Source organism: Heterodontus francisci, chromosome 44 (assembly GCF_036365525.1).
Source record: "Heterodontus francisci isolate sHetFra1 chromosome 44, sHetFra1.hap1, whole genome shotgun sequence".
In the NCBI taxonomy this organism is placed as follows: domain Eukaryota; kingdom Metazoa; phylum Chordata; class Chondrichthyes; order Heterodontiformes; family Heterodontidae; genus Heterodontus; species Heterodontus francisci.
This window is the reverse complement of record NC_090414.1, coordinates 21,631,188-21,648,765: the sequence shown is the minus strand read 5'-3', so window position 1 is coordinate 21,648,765 and position 17,578 is coordinate 21,631,188.

Below are 17,578 nucleotides of genomic sequence, written 5' to 3'. Positions count from 1 at the left end.
TAACATCTCACACTGAAGATTGCCTGCAGAGTCTCATCGACAGGTTTGCGTCTGCCTGCAATGAATTTGGCCTAACCATCAGCCTCAAGAAAACGAACATCATGGGGCAGGATGTCAGAAATGCTCCATCCATCAATATTGGCGACCACGCTCTGGAAGTGGTTCAAGAGTTCACCTACCTAGGCTCAACTATCACCAGTAACCTGTCTCTAGATGCAGAAATCAACAAGCGCATGGGTAAGGCTTCCACTGCTATGTCCAGACTGGCCAAGAGAGTGTGGGAAAATGGCGCACTGACACGGAACACAAAAGTCCGAGTGTATCAGGCCTGTGTCCTCAGTACCTTGCTCTACGGCAGCGAGGCCTGGACAACGTATGCCAGCCAAGAGCGACGTCTCAATTCATTCCATCTTCGCTGCCTTCGGAGAATACTTGGCATCAGGTGGCAGGACTATATCTCCAACACAGAAGTCCTTGAAGCGGCCAACACCCCCAGCTTATACACACTACTGAGTCAGCAGCGCTTGAGATGGCTTGGCCATGTGAGCCGCATGGAAGATGGCAGGATCCCCAAAGACACATTGTACAGCGAGCTCGCCACTGGTATCAGACCCACCGGCCGTCCATGTCTCCGTTATAAAGACGTCTGCAAACGCAACATGAAATCGTGTGACATTGATCACAAGTCGTGGGAGTCAGTTGCCAGCATTCGCCAGAGCTGGCGGGCAGCCATAAAGACAGGGCTAAATTGTGGCGAGTCGAAGAGACTTAGTAGTTGGCAGGAAAAAAGACAGAGGCGCAAGGGGAGAGCCAACTGTGCAACAGCCCCAACAAACAAATTTCTCTGCAGCACCTGTGGAAGAGCCTGTCACTCCAGAATTGGCCTTTATAGCCACTCCAGGCGCTGCTTCACAAACCACTGACCACCTCCAGGCGCGTATCCATTGTCTCTCGAGATAAGGAGGCCCAAAAGAAGAAGAATTTCAGACCACCAGCTCTGTCATAGAGCTTTACAGCCACTGAAGTACTTTTGAAGTGCAGTCATTGTTTGGGAAATGTGGCAGCCAATTTGCGCACAGCAAGTTCCCACAAACAGCAATGTGATACTGACCAGATCCTCTGTTTTTGTGATGTTGATTGAGGGACACCGGAGATACCCCCCCTGCTCTGCTTTGAAATAGTGCCATGGGAACTTTTACATCCACCCGAGCAGGCAGGTATGGCCTTAGTTTAAGGTATCACCTGAAAGATGGCAGTAATGAAGAGAAACTTTCCACTGGCAGGAGGATCAATAACCAGAGGACGCACACATTTAAAATAGTTGGTAAAAGAACTAGAAAGAAAGAAAGAAAGAAAGAATTTGCATTTCTATAGTGCCTTTCACGACCTCAGGACATCCCAAAGCGCTTTACAGCCAATGACGTACTTTTGAAGTGTAGTCACTATTGTAGTGTAGGAAACGCGGCAGCCAATTTGTACACAGCAAGATCCCACAAACAGCAATGAGATAATGACCAGATAATTTTTTTTGTGATGTTGATTGACGGATAAATATTGGCCCCTGGAAGGTGCAGCCTGAAAGAATGGTGGAAGCCAATTCAATACAAGGCGTAAAGAGTTCAAATACAAAAGATCATACTTACAGCTTAGTAAAATAAGAGAGATACAACCTGTTAACATTGCCACGGTTTCGAGATGATCGATCTCTAATGATTGTGGAACACATGAACTGTCCAGTCTCGGTCTTGCTAGACTTTACATCTACCTTTTATACATTAAATCACTACTTATGGGAACTTGAACCTGCTTTTGTGGCTGTACGTCAATAGATTTTAATGTTTGCCCAAGAAAAGCAGCCTCCTAACTACTCCCTCACATTCCAAGATAGTCAGCCAGTCAATCAACAGTTACCATGCTATGATTCCAAAAACATAAGATAACCACAGCAGATGAAATGTCTTATGACGTAGGTGTACAAGGACAGTTACACAGACTGCTGACAATAATAACTTTGAATCTAAAAGGCCTGTTCAACTGAAAAACCTGCGAAACGTACTTGCCTCACAATGTGGCATAAAAGCATTCATGGCAACTGCCACACCACCTCGTGCCTCCTTTCATTGCATTGTGGAACAGCCCAGGATAAGGTATTAGGAATGTAAAGGGTGGGGGGGGGAGGTTGCTAAGGGGGGAGGGTGTTGGTGAGGGAGGCAATTAGTTAACAATAAGGTAATAAGTTTCAACGGGAGAATGTGAGGACTGAGGCCTAACATGCAAAGGAAAACCATTAACTGTTCTGCTAGTGCTTTCCTCAGAATGTCAGGGCTGTGGTCAGGAGCTTGTCCTTGAAGGGTTAAAGGCATAGAATGTCTATAGACACACATACACACACACACAGAGGACAGCTGGAGAATGAGGCACTGAATATTCATTCGCATTTGAGTTGTACTTTGAATGCTTGCAGTCCAAATGCAAAGGAACTCGAGGCAGATGCAAGGAAGGAGGGGAAGCTGAAGGGTCACATGCTTAGTTAGACAATGCGGCTGTAGGGTATTCATGGCCACTGTAGGGCCTCCTCATGTCTCCTTTCTTTCTTTCTCTCCCCCTTTTTCTCTCCACTGGGATGTAGCTTCGCGGAGAGAGAATGAGGAATTCCAACCACTGACTTGGATCAAACGGACGAAACAGTGGCAAGGGAAAGGAGTAATTAGTAGATTGGAGGCTGGACTCTTTTCACCCCAAACCCGCCCCCCTCCCCTTTCCTATCCCATGTCAGTTTGAATGATGTTTTCAGCCTTTGCTTATCTGGGAGGTGAGAGGTCAGGCTTTGAATGTGTGTGTTTCGCTATTTTCATCTCATCCTCTACCAAGCAGAAAGAATACAGGCGCGTGCACAGTGGCGCAGTGGTTAGCACCCCCGCCTCACAGATCCAGTGACCCGGGTTCAATTCCGGGTACTGCCTGTGTGGAGTTTGCAAGTTCTCCCTGTGTCTGCGTGGGTTTCCTCCGGGTGCTCCGGTTTCCTCCCACGTGCCAAAGACTTGCAGGTTGATAGGTAAATTGGCCATTAGCAATTGCCCCTAGTATAGGTAGGTGGTAGGGAAATATAGGGACAGGTGGGGATGTGGTAGGAATATGGAATTAGTGTAGGATTAGTGTAAATGGGTGGGGTTGATGGTTGGCACAGACTCGGTGGGCCGAAGGGCGTGTTTCAGTGCTGTATCTCTAAACTAAACAAGCAGCCTGTAAAGTGTCTGAGGTTTGTAAGACACTAAGAACCTAGTGCAATAAATGAAAGAATCCAATTTCTATCGTGCCTTTCACCACCTCAGGACATCCCAAAGTGCTTCATAGCCAATGAAGTACTTTTGAAGTGTAGGAAATGCAGCAACCAATTTGCATACAGCAAGCTCCTGCAAACAGCAATGAGATAATGATCAGTCTGTTTTTAGTGAAGTTGGGTAAGGGATAAATGTTGGCCCAGGATACCAGGGAGAATCTTCCTGTGCTTCTTTGAAATAGTGGCCATGGGATGTTTTACACCCACCTGAGAGGGCAGACAGGGCTACAATTTAATGCCTCATCTGAAAGATGCCACCTCTGACAGTGCAGCAGTACCTCAGTACTGGTACAGGGAGTGTCAGCCTAGATTATGTGCTCAAGTCCCTAGAGTGAGACTAGAACCCACAAACTTCTAATTCAGAGGCGAGAGTGCTGCCACATTGAGCCATGACTGGCTCCTCTAGTAGCACCAGTAGTGCTAACCCATATTTCCCAGAGACTCTCAGGGCCGAGCTCTGTTCTGGGGTGAGTTAGCCGTATCAGAAACACGGAAATCCAGAGCTCCAGATGGTTCCTGCTGGTGGTCGCTATCCCCTGACCCTGGTGGAAAACAAGTTTAGGTGGACATGACAGAGGGAGGCCAGGTAGCAAGGTGGTAGGGAAGGAAGGAGGAAGAGATTGTGTCTCTCAGAAATGTCCCAAAGTATTTCCATACCATTAATCCCCGACCAGCAACATCCCCTCTAAGTCACACACCATCCTGACTTGGAACTATATCACCGTTCCATCACTGTCACTGGGTCAAAATCTGGGAACTCCCTCTGTGACAGCACTGTGGGTGTACCTAAAGTACACAGATAGCAGTGATTCAAGAAGGCAACTTACCAGCACCTTCTCAAAGAGCAATAAATGCTGGCCTTGCCAGTGATGCCCACATCCCATGAACAAATATAAAAAAAATTGATTTTTTTGTTGTTGTTTTGTTGGCAAATACAGCAGCCTTTTACCCAGAAAGAGTAACAATAGAATTGTTCAGTTAATCTGTTTCTTGGCACTGTTGTTTGAGGGAGAAATATTGGCCACAGAACATCAGGGAAATCTTCCGTGTTCTACTTCCAATAGTAGGTGTGGGATCTTTAATATCCACCTGAACCGGGAGACGGAGCCTTGGTTTAACATCTCTTCTCCCCGTTGGAAGTGCAGCCGCAGATTATGTGCTCAAATCCTGGAGTCAACCCGCAACATTCTGCTTAGAGGGTGACAGTCATACTAACTGAGCTGAATGGACACTGCAGGGACCAGGATTTGATTTGTGATCTGTTCATTGACCATCGAACCTGATGCCCGTGGTACTGTGTTCCAGTTACAGCTTTCAGGAAAGGACAAATAGGGCAATAAAGTCCATTGACAGAATCAGATGGTCTGACGGAAGAACCTATCCAACTTAGCACAAAACTAGAGGACACAAAATCCACATGAGATGGAAAGTTAAAAGAAGATTTCCCCCACAGAGCAATGGATATGCAATAGGCTACCAGCTGAAACAAAGAGTAACTCCTTCAAAAAAGGAATTGCATCATTATCTGGTTGGGAATGAGATATTATAGGGAACTGTACAGTCTGGGATATCCGATTGCTCAATAGGAAACAGGCCAGAGGAGAGAATGTGACCTAGTGGGCTACAGGCCAGAGTTTACCCACTGTAAATGTATAAAAGGTACTGAGAGACACACACTGGCCATACAATACCAGACAGGAGTGAGTTATTCCCTTTTTTCCACTGTGCGCTCTACATGGACAGCATCTGACACTGTACCCCCCGCACATGTTTTCAAGAATAGGAGCCCCTGTGTATATTATAGATAGGGCCCTACCAAATTCATGGTCACAGCATTTTAAGAATCCTGAATTTCACGATTTCATGTATTTAAATCATGAATGTCATGGTATTACAACAATGAAAATGATCTATTTAAAACAAAAAAAAAGGACAAGGGAGGTTTCTGGTTTCAAATGGCATTTATTGTATACTCAAAAACGATTGTAAAAAGCTGACTATGAACAGATCACATTCTTAACTCACTGAAGTCACTTTCTCTTTCTTCATTCCCTGTCTCTGTGTTGTGAAAACCTGTCCGTGTTTAGACACAGCTCTGTCTGCATCCACAGATTTTGCTGGAATTGTCAGGCAGCACCGTGCTAGCCTTGCAAGGTGGGGCTTCTACATTCCACAAGTGATTAAATCCATCAGTCGTGTAGCATTCTTGAACCTCCTCATTAAGCTAAGCATCGTTTAGAAGGGTTACAATGTCTGTTAAAACCTGTGTTTTAGGTGTCAGTGTGAGCTCTTCTGAGACAAAGTCTGAATAGTATTTCAGGTGAGCTGCATGATATTGTACTGCCCAAAACCAATAATTTCAACATGTGATTGCTGGCTCTGGAGGAAGGACAATGTTTTGTTCTCCAATTTCAGTCAATTCAGCCTCAATTGCAATGTGCTGCCTGTATTGAAGCTCGGGCAGTGTTTGAAGATCTTTTTAATGTAGCTGACCAGTTTGTTGACTTTACCAAACTTGCTTTTCCACAGCTCACTGACAAGAGAAATTATATGTGCATTACCTGCAATATGGACAGCATTAGGCATTACACCTTGGAGCACAGATTGAAAGATTTTGTCATGTAAGTTGAATTGTCACGAATGAACGCAGACACTTTGTTGAAATCTGCACCGTATTTTGAAACGGTTTGAGTATCACTTGGGAAACTGTGGTGTAATTAACAGCTTCTAAGTGGACACAGTCTGTGAGCACTGTTGTTCGCTTTCCTGACTATTCATCTTCAGCCTTACCAGTCATAAAATCAAACAAAACATGCAGCACATAGTTGTCTTGCTTATTGGTGGACTCATCGCAAATAATGGCAAAAGACTCACATGCATTAATCTGAGACTTCATCTCCTCACAATGTGCAGCAAAAACCTTTGGTAGGTAGTCCTGTCGTAGTTTATTTGCACTTGATAAGAAAACACCATTTTGCACGTTACATTGAATGAATACCCACAGCTTTGTGTGATCACGTTTTTCCAATGGATGTTGGCGCTTGCAAAAGCATCCACAAGTTCCGTTTTAACCATCTGACGATTTTCTGAGCTTTCTGTCAACTTCTTAGAAAGAGATGAAATTGTTGCTTTTTTTTTCCGCGTGTTTATTTTCCAACAGTGCGGTGTGGGATGCTCTCTTTCTGCTGCACTGGCTTTCAGACTCTAGGTGGCGTGTTTGATCCAGTGAAACATTGCAGCTCGTACAAACCAGTATTCCACCATCGATATGCAGAATTTGGCTTCCAAATTTTTCCACTTGATGTGCTGCAGTAATGGTTGTGGCTGTTTTTGATTTGCTCCTTCTGGCATTCTCACTCGTCTGCTAATACTTGAGACTGCTTCTCTCAAAACTGCACCAGAAGCCCTCCCTCATCTACCAATCAGCGAGTTGAGCCTTGTGTCAATCACGAAAATGTGCGATGTTTGCAACATGCCCAGCAATCAGCAGGGTGAGTCTTGTGTCAATGACTAAAACGCAAGAAGTTCACAAAATGGCCAATTTCATGGAGGACCCAAGATTTCACGGTCCCTGACGATTTTTCATGGCGGTCAATTTGGTAGGGCCCTAATTATAGAGAATAGAAGCCTCTGTGTATATCATAGGGAATAGCAGCCCTGTGTCTCACATAGAGAATAGCAGACCCTGTGTATAATATAGACATTAGCAGACCCTGTGTATTTTAGGGAATAGCAGCCCTGTGTCTCACATAGAGAATAGCAGACCCTGTGTATAATATAGAGAATAGCAAACCCTGTCTATAATATAGGGAATAGTAGCCCCTGGTATAATATAGAGAATAGCAGCCTCTGTGTATATTATAGGGAATAGCACCCCCTGTGTATAATATAGAGGATAGCAGCCCCTGTGTATATTATAGGGAATAGCAGCCTCTGGTATAATATAGGGAATAGCAAACCCTGTGTATAATATAGGGAATAGCACCCCCTGGTATAATATAGGGAATAGCAGCCCCCGGTATAATATAGGGAATAGCAGCCCCTGGTATAATATAGAGAATAGCAGCCTCTGTGTATATTATAGGGAATAGCACCCCCTGTGTATAATATAGAGGATAGCAGCCCCTGTGTATATTATAGGGAATAGCAGCCTCTGGTATAATATAGGGAATAGCAAACCCTGTGTATAATATAGGGAATAGCACCCCCTGGTATAATATAGAGAATAGCTGCCCCTGTGTATATTATAGGGAATAGCAGCCTCTGTGTATAATATAGGGAATAATAGCTCCTGTGTATATTGTAGAGAATAGTGTCCTCTGTTTATAGGGAATAACAGACACTTTGATCTTTGGATAAAGGTAGAACCATAGAACAATTACGGCACAGAAGGAGGCCATTCAGCCCATCGTGTCTGTGCCACCCAATTTAATCCCACCTTTCAGCACCTGGTCCATAGCCTTGCAGGTTACAGCACTTCAGGTACATGTCCAGGTACTTTTCAAAAGAATTGATGGTTTCTGTCTCCACCACCGTTGTTGGCAGCAAATTCCAGATACCTACCACCCTCTGGGTGAAAAAGCTTTTCCTCATGTCTCCCTCTAATCCTTCTACCAATCACCTTAAATCTGTGTCCCCTGTTAACCGACCTCCCCGCCAGGGGAAACAGGTCCTTCCTGTCTACTTCATCTAGGCCCCTCATAATTTTGTACACCTCAATTAAATCTCTCCTCAGTTCTACAGAAAACAATCCTAGCCTATGCAATTTTTCCTCATAGCTGCAACTTTCAAGCTCTGGTGTGAGGTTTTCAATCATTTCATTAAGTAAATACCTTGCTTTGTAATTTGGGGTATCAGCTACTTACAAAGTACTATTTGGTTAATGAGGGTGTATTTTAGTTTAGTTGTTATAATAAACAGGGGTGAGAGTGGTTAAAGTCCAAAAGGTCTGAAAATTAGTGGCCGAAAACAAAAAAAGTCTGAAAATTATTTTTGACAAGGAATCATTTAATTATAGCACTGTTAATGATCTGTAATGAATGCAAATGCTTTCAGGCCACTTCAAATGTGTAGAATCATTAGTTTTCCCTTTACTTACTTTTGGTTACTGTCAAGACGGTGGACTAATGCATTTGTATAAAATCACCAAAGTAACTTCAGCATTTCAGTTTTTAATACAGTTAGTACATCATGTAATTATAAAGGGTGAAGGAAATTTTAACACCAGAACTGACCATTCCAATTTTTTTTAAAAAGTCCGCCTCAATACCACGATGCTGCCCCGAAGGTCGGAAGCTACAGTTCCTACTCACAGCAATTGCCAGTGAAACTGACAGTTCTGATTTTTTTTTTAAAACCAGTCTTTTGGGTCTGAAGGTCAGAAACTGCAGAGGTGCCCAACCTTTTCACATGAGAGGCCACATTACAATCTTTGTCCTACTTGTGGGCCAGTGAGCAAATTTCAGAAAGATAAAGGCATTAGAAATTTATCTATTAATCAAAACAACAAAAAATACGCATTTTTGTGAAGAAGCTTTAAATGAGAAGACTAATTTGTGAACTTACTTTCTTTGTCGCTATGTTGAACACTGATTTAGTGAGATACCTGGCGTTGTTTTTGCTTGCACAATGTAGTCAATGTCTGCCCGCACACTTGAAGTAGTGTTGCACAGTATTCTGGATAGATGCCCCTCTGTCAGCAGTGATCTTGATCGCTCTCTCTCCCCCACCTCTGTCTTCGTCCATCTGTGTCAGTCTCTCTCCTCCTTTCACCCCACCCCAGTCTCTCTTCTCCTCTCCCCTGCCTGTCTCTCTCTCCCTCAAGTCTCTGTCTCCTCCCAAGTCTCACTCACTCACTCTCTCTTGCTCCCCCCCTGTCTCACTCTCCCTCTCTCCCACCGCCAGTTCCTTTCCGACTATGAGTAAAAGACCGCCTTTAAAAAAAAATCGGAACTGTCACTGACAAGGGTTTTCCTCGCCTCATGTCTGGGTCTGTTGTAGACTGTTCAACAGAGACTGATTGCTATGATTAGTCAACAGCTCCGTTATCGTTGTATCATGATGGTCGAAGGCGAACTAGATGGACCTCAATCTTTTTTGTCTCACGATTCTTACCTTCCCTCATACCCGTGCTTTCAGGAGCTCAGAAAATTACCCGTGAAAGGGGGAGCAAAAGTGAAATTACCTTTTGGTTTTGTTTCTGGAATGCAACTTCTAAACTTTCCAGCTGAAGCTGCTTCTGTTGTCTCTCCTTCTTCAGTTTCTCCAGTTGGCTCTCGTACTCAGATACTTTCTGCAGGGCTCTGCTGGATAGTTCGGATTTCCATTCCTCCAATGCCCAACTCATGATAACTGGGATACAACATCAATCGACAATCAGACCTGAATCTGAAAGAAGTGCAATAACTAATTCAAAACTTTGTTGCAGTAAACTTTGGCACTCAGAGTCAGCGGATTATTGAACTATGGGCAGCATCACAATCCCACCGGCATTCCCGACAGTATAACAGGACAGCAATCGAGAGCCAGATGACTGGGTTGGGAGGAGAAATCAAGTCAGCCCTCGTTAAACTGACTCCCCTCCATCCGACTACCACATTTTGCTGAAATAGGATCCCGTGTGATACCTCGCTTCCCATTTGATGTGTTTGGAGAGTGCAATTGCATTAATACACCCCCTTCCCATTGTACTAATAGCCCCCCCCCCCCCTCCCCACAAGCATAATCCCATCTCACTTCTGTGCGCCCTCCTTTCATGGATACACTTGGGTAATTTTTGACACCACCCCTAGGAGGAGCCATTGTACAAGAACACTCTGCAATGGCCCAAGATAACCTTTCACTGAGGGGTTCAATGCTGTCCAGGCGATCAAGATCCAAATATTCCACCCCAACCCCACTCCTCACATTTACCTTCCAATTTTCTGCCCCCTTTCCTGAAGGCTGATCCTTGCTGGGTTTCCTCTGGTCGCTAGTCTCAAGTAGCTATTCCTCACAGTTGAACCCAGAACAGTACCAGGGGTCCCAGCTCTGTCCGTGCCTCTGCCTACCTTCTGGTAAAAACCCTCATCCCTGCCCTGGTCACCCCTAGACACGACTATTCCAAATGCTTTCCTAGCCACCTCCCACCATCTGTAACCTTCAGTTATTCCAAAACTCTGCTGTCCTGTATCCTAACCTGCACCAAGCCCTGTTCGCCCATCACTCCGGTCCTTACTGATCTATGTTTGGCTACGGGTCTGACAATTTAAAATATCTCATCATCAGATTACTGCCAAAGGTGTGGAGGGTGAGGGTATGTTACTGGGGATGAGTAGTGGGAGAAGTGAACCAGGGAAGCAACAAGCTTGAGTTACAGAATGCAGTTTGGTAGGTTCGACAGGAGTAGCCCATGTCTGCAGGCCTCACCGCTATCACCGCTGGTGCAGGCCAAGTAGCCTATGTCACTTGGCTCAAGAAATGCGTTTTGTGCCTAGCAACAGTTGGCACAAATGCCACACAGATATCAAACATCATAGAAATACAAAGGGACAGGTGTGGGGCTGAGACTGGAAGATCAATCCCCTGCTCGTTACTAAGTTAGTTATCTCGGCTTTGAGAAGGGTTGTGGGGTAAGATGCTTCACAAAGAAAAGAAGGGATTCCCCCAGGCTGCTAATTGCCTTTCATGCCTTTGGTTTACAGTGAGGTGGGTGAGGGAGTTTTCAGGGGAAGGTAGAACAGCCAGGGTTCCTTTTTCCAATTCCTATCCAATGGCCCCTGCTTGATAGGAATCTGTAGATGCTGGGTGAGGGCAGGATGGGGACTAGGTCCTGGAGTGTGAGTCTTGGCTGGATATTTGACTATGGGAGGGGGCTTCCCAGCCCGATTCTGATCCCAACCCACCCCTCAGTCACCAACACATAAATTGGCAGCCGCAAGCTTGCCTGCGCAACAACAGTGACTGCGTTTCAAAGTAACTAATTGGCTGTAAAGCTTCCCCAGGATGTGAAAGGTGCTCTATAAAACAAAGAAAGACTTGCCTTTATACAGTACCATTCACAACCTTAGGACCTCCCAAAGCATTCGATGAAGTACTTTATGAAATGTAGTCTCTTGTATTATAGAAAATGTTGCAGTCTAGGTTTTTTTTAAGTGATGTTGGTTGAGAGATAAATATTGTCCCAGGACACCGGGGAGAACTCCCTTGCTGAACTTTGAATAGTGCCATGGAGGGGGAAAACTGGGCCTCAGTTTAACTTCTCAACCAAAAGGCGGCACCTCCGACAGTGCAGCAGTGGGGTCCTGGATTATCAGCTCAAGCCTCTGGAGTAGGGTCTGAGAGCACTACCCACTGAGCCAAGGCTGACATGCAGGATCTTTTCCCAAAGAAATGAATGGGGAGGGACACCGGGACCAGAAGAATGGTTCCACACAATCAATCCTCCAATCCCGTGTCCACTCATTCACTCTATGGGTCTACTCAAGAGTGATGCTTGCCCTCGTCGAACTCCCTTATACCAGCTCGTGCTCTTTTCCTAGTCTTGGCTATCTTGCCAATGAGCCATGGAACACGTTCCATTTCCCATCAGCGACAGGTTTTAAGGAGCATCTTAAAGGAGTGCAGAGGTCTAGGAAGGGAATTCCAGAACTTAAGACCTAGCCGTCTGAAGGCACGACTACCATATGTGAAATAATGAAAATCGAGGGTGCATAAGAAGCTAGAATTAGAGGAGCACAGTGATCCCAGAGGACAGAAGGACTGAAGACATTTACAGAGATGGGGAGGAGAGTGAAGTTATGGAGGGATTTGAATACAAAGATGAGAAATTTTAAAATTTGAGGCATTAGGGGACCAAGAGCCAATGTAGGTCAGTGAGCATAGGGAGTGGGGTGGGGGGGGGGGGGGGGGTGGTGCGGGGGTGTGGGAGATGGGTTAGAAACATTGATTTAAAGATTACCAGCCAAATATAAATTAATTTTCCTGCACAGTTAGAACTGGGGGCAGACAAACAGAGGCTCTGCAAAAGAAAGAAAATGAGTGAGTAGAAAAGCAGATTTGAACAAAAGGTGGACCGTCCCTTTAATTAGCACAGCCGCCCTCCCCCCTTCCCCTCCACAAACAACCACTTCCATCTGCAGTTTGGCCTCGAGCGTCACGTGACCTGTGTTGCTGTCCGTTGTGCTAACACCGTCTGGTGGTGATTGTTAGAAGGAGGGGGAGGGGCTGCCCCAAGCTGGCACACGCTGCCAGGTCAGAGGTCAGAGCCTGAAGTGTGGCAAAAAACTGTCGTGAGTGAATGAGTGCATCCTCCGGGGAGCCGACCCAGCGCGTGGCTCATCTCCCAAAGGCTCACAGCCTGCAGTCTGTTACCGAGCCTCCCCAACAATGGGGGCAACTCCTTTTAGCCAAGGTGGGGGGGGGGTGGTGGGGAGGGGAGATGGATGAAGGCTTCAGATACATCCATTAGTCTTAAACCCCCACCGCTTGTTGTAAAACTGCCAAGTATCCAATCGAGCCACACAATGACTTTTGAGTGCTTTACATTTCTCATCTGAAGTGAAACCTGCCTCTTCTTTTTTTGTTTGGCATCCCAGAGCTTGTCGTTCAGTGCCAATGAAAATTAAATCTACATAACACAGCCTCCATAAAGATTAGTCTGTGCATGTTGCTAGGCTTTGTAAACGGCTTCAAGACAGAGATTCTGGTCAGTAAAGGAGGAAGGGGACACATTTTATCCTGTGCTCTGAATCCCATTCTGAACAACAAATGGTACTTTTATACAGCGCCTTTAAACATACTAAAAGGCGCTTCACAGATCTGCTTCACACCGAGCCACATAAGGAGACATTAGGACAGGTGACCAAAAGCTCAGTCAGACAGGTCAGTTTTAAGGAGCATCTTAAAGGAGGTAGAGAGAGGCGGCAAGGTGTAGAGAAGGAATTTCAGAGCAGGTAGCATAATTTCCCAATTGCAGTCTTTCAGTTTGATTTTGAAATTGAGGAGCCTGGTTGAAGGTTAACAGGAGATTTGATCGAGGTGTTCATAATCTTGAAGGATTTTGATAGAATAAATAAGGAGAAACTGTTTCCAATGGCAGAGGGGTCAGTAACCAGAGGACACAGATTTAAGGTGATTGGCAAAAGAACCAGAGGTGACATGCAGAAATATATTTTCACACAGCATGTGATGATCTGGAACGCGCTGCCTGAAAGGGCGGTGGAAGCAGATTCAATAGTAACTTTCAAAAGGGAATTGGAGAAATACTTGAAAAATAAAATTTTACAGGGCTGTGGGAAAAGATCAGGGGATTGGGACTAATTGGATAGCTCTTTTAAAGGGACAGCACAGGCACAATGAGTGGAATGGCCTCCTTCTATGCTGCATCATTCCATGATTCTAAGGAAGCGACCATCTTCCCCTTTGTCTGCTCCTCACAATGTGCAGGTGAACTTAGTGACTGAATTTTATCAAGGAAGTTTTCAGCAGCTACAAAGCACACGCCAGGACTCAATTCACAATCCCACCCTCTGCTCGGATTCTGCACTTCCTTGAGATTTGAGCATCGCTGACAAGGCCAGCATCTATTGCTCGCTCCTAGCTGCACCTTGAAAAGGTGGTAGTGGCTTGTTGAGGCAATTGAGTAGTTTGTTAGACCACCTCAGAGAGCAATTCAGAGTCAACCAGTTTGGTGTAGGGGTTGGAATCGCATAAAGGCCCAGACCGGATAAGAACGGCAGGTTTCCTTCCTTAAAGCGGCATTAATGAACCTGTTGGGTTTTTACGATTTGAACTCATGCTTTGTGGTCCATTAAAATAATGCTACATTATGGCCAGCAAGTGAATAACTGCAACCAAGACCATTTTGGCACAAATCTTCCTGACAGTTCTCTTAAAGGGACCATCCACCCAGGCAGTTCTCTTCAACGGATTTTTCTTCCCAGCCAATCTCTTAAAGGAACCAACTCTCCCTACATCCTAAATCCTCTCTCCATTTAATCCATGTGGCCTTTACTCATGTGTGACAGAATCCTGCAGGGGATGGTACAGCTGGACCAGGTCCCCTCAGCCAAGATTTTCCAGTGGGAGTCACTGGATAGCAGTTAGGAGCAGGAGCCCTGGGATGATTTGCACCACCTTCCCCACCAACACCCTCACCCAGGAACGCTCTTAGACTGGCGATTGGTCATAGCAGGGGGGGTGGGGGCGGTAAAGCCTTTGGTCCCGTTGTCTGTTAGCCCGTGGAATCAATGGCCCAATGGCCTTAGCATCCTCTGAGTGGACCAACCCATCACCCTCCAGTGCTTGCTGACTTACATTAGCTCCTGGTCTGGCTCGATTTTAAAATTCTTATTTTCAAATCCCTCCATGGCCTCAACCCCTCCCTGTCTCTATAACCTCCTCCAACCCTCCGAGATCTCTGCGCTCCTCCCATTCTGGCCTCTTGCACGTCCCCAATTTTAATCACTCCACTGTTTCATCACTAAAATGATTTAGAGACAAATCTTCCTTTATCCATCCACCTTGCTCAAAACTGATCACCCAGCGAGGATAGCACTGGTAGGTCTGTGAGCTGCCTGCAGTTAAATACTGTATGTCTGGGCTCAAAGGTAGCATTTGGGTGTCAGTCAGGACCTCCAGCAAGAGAAGAGGACCAAGAGCAAAAAATAAAACTGCTGAGGGTTTGATTCAGTTAGCAATCTAACATATTCGGATAAAAATGCCCTTATGTGTTGTTCTTAATTCAGCAGCCACTGCCCATTTAATTAAACGCAGGACTCCGTGCCGGGGAATCCGGTTAAAAAGCTGAATGCCACCAGATGCCGATAAGGGCCACAGGGAACTGACTGCAACACCGCCAGCCTAACCAACCTCAGAAGTGCCTCTCCCACCCTGCTGCTGGCTGCCGTCATTAATTATTAATCAAAAGGAACGTGAAGGCTTGAGGGTTTGTTTAGCATTGTGCCCATAACAAGGGGGAAGAGGAGGAAAAGTGAGAGAGAGAGAGAGAGACACAGCTGTCAGACCAGCTGCCTGCGGTTGGGATCGGGTTACAGTTCCAGAGCCCATGCAGTACACTTCTCGCTGGCAGCTCTTAGCCAGTCCTAGAGTGCCCTGTCTGAGATGCACCTCTCTCTCCAAAGGTAGGTACCTCATCCGCTACTCTGCCCACTTGTGCCCTGCTACACCCTGCCCCCAAGTGCCCTATTACATATTCTTTCATGGGATATGGGCATCACTGGCAAGGCCAGCATTTGTTGTCCATCTCTAACTGCCTTTGACAACTGAGTGGCTTGCTGGGCCATTTCAGAGGGCAGTTAAGAGTCAACCACATTGCTGTGGTCCTGGAGTCACATGTAGGCCAGACCAGGTAAGGATGGCAGATTTCCTTCCCTGAAGGCCAATGGAGAACCAGATGGGTTTTTACGACAATGTACGATAGATTCATGGCACCATTACTGAGACTAGCTTTCAATTATAGATCTTTTATTAATTAATTGAATTTAAATTCCACCAAATGCCATGGTGGGATTTGAACTCATGTCGCCAAGGCATTAACCTGGGCCTCTGGGTTGCTAGTTCAGTGACATTACCACTATGCCACCATCTCCCCAAAGATCAATCATAGACCAGGGATTGAACCTGAGACCTTCCTCGTGTGTGTGACTTAATACACAGCAAGCAGCCAAGCCAATGAGCTGGCCCCGATTTACATCTTCCCCTTTTGATCTCCGAGCAGCATCACTGTAGATGTCAGAATCTTGCGCGTCCCCGATTTTAATCACTTCACCGTTAATTTAATTTAATTTTCTTTGCACGCTTTTGTTTTATTAGTTATAATGATATTGGAGAGAGGGGGAGAAAAGTCTTTTTGACAGGGATAGGCAGCAACATGTTGCACCACGTACATTTGACAAAATTATTGACTCAGCCATAGACTGTATGTAAAGTGTACAGCCAATCTAATGCCATCAAAACACAGTTTGATTTAAAACATATTTCTCCCTATAAATAAAATATCTAAGCATACAAACATCAATGAAGAGCAGCACAACTGTATTAGCTAGCTATCATGCAAAATAGTATGCAATGCCAATGAAAATTATTTTTGTTGACGGAATGGAGCTAGCTGCACCATTTCACAGGGTGGTAGATGGACTTTATCAGGTGACCTCTGTGGATTCACACTGTGTCAGGAGTACAAATTCATCCAATGAAGCTCAAGGAGACGATTGTTATTGTGGTTATTGAGGTGAGGCAGTAGAAAAATCAGCAATAGGAAGATGGACCATTTATCACACTGCTATTGTCACAAGACAATTTAATCCGTGATGGTCAATATTTGTGCAAATTCTCCACCTGCTTGTAATATGTGTCTGAAGACAGGACAGCCAACAAAAGGGCAGTGATCTCCAAATCAGGAGAATTTTATAGGATGGAGCAGATAGTACTTCAGAAGAGTCATGTGAAACAGAAAAGCAGAGTGAGACAGGAAGAGACAGAGAGATTAACGGTAGGCCAAGACTAATTTATTCCTCTTGACAGGCTATTAAACTAGCTCCTGGATTCTAAAATACAGAAATAACAGCATCTGTCATTTATTCACCAAAGCTAGTGACAAAATTAGATAAACACAATTACAAATAAAGAGTGCCCTTTGGTTTCTCCAATAAAGCGATCCTCTTAAATTCACATGTTTATATCTCAGTCCATCACTGTTGATTCCGATTCAGTTCAGACAAGATAATTATTAACAAAAAACTTTTCTGCAAAAAGTTGAGCAGTTGTTACTGCATATATTATTCAGTTACAAAATGTTTAGTCACTATCTGTAACATTGCACTCCAGACTAACCAATTTATGTCTAGCCCAAATCTCTTACCTGTTAGTGAAGGTGCACTTTTAACGTAATGCAATTATATTATACAGACAACTTTCAAATGATATTAGCCACTCTGATTATCTGCCCTCAAACTGGATAGTAAATGATGCACATTGCAGTTACTGATCTTTGACATACTTGCAAAACATGTCCTTTAATCCAATTCGCAGCAAAAAAAAATCAGTTAATGACTATTTCTATCATTGTCATTGAAAAATAATAAATTTTTCCTATGTCTTTCCCGACAGTTTTTAAACTGCAAATGCAGCATGGATTTTGTTACAGGATCGTAGACAGTTTATCATAGATTAAAGTTTATTGTATTTACGAACTATTGTACGTGGGTCAGCAGCATCCTGTTTTTGCCAATGTCACTC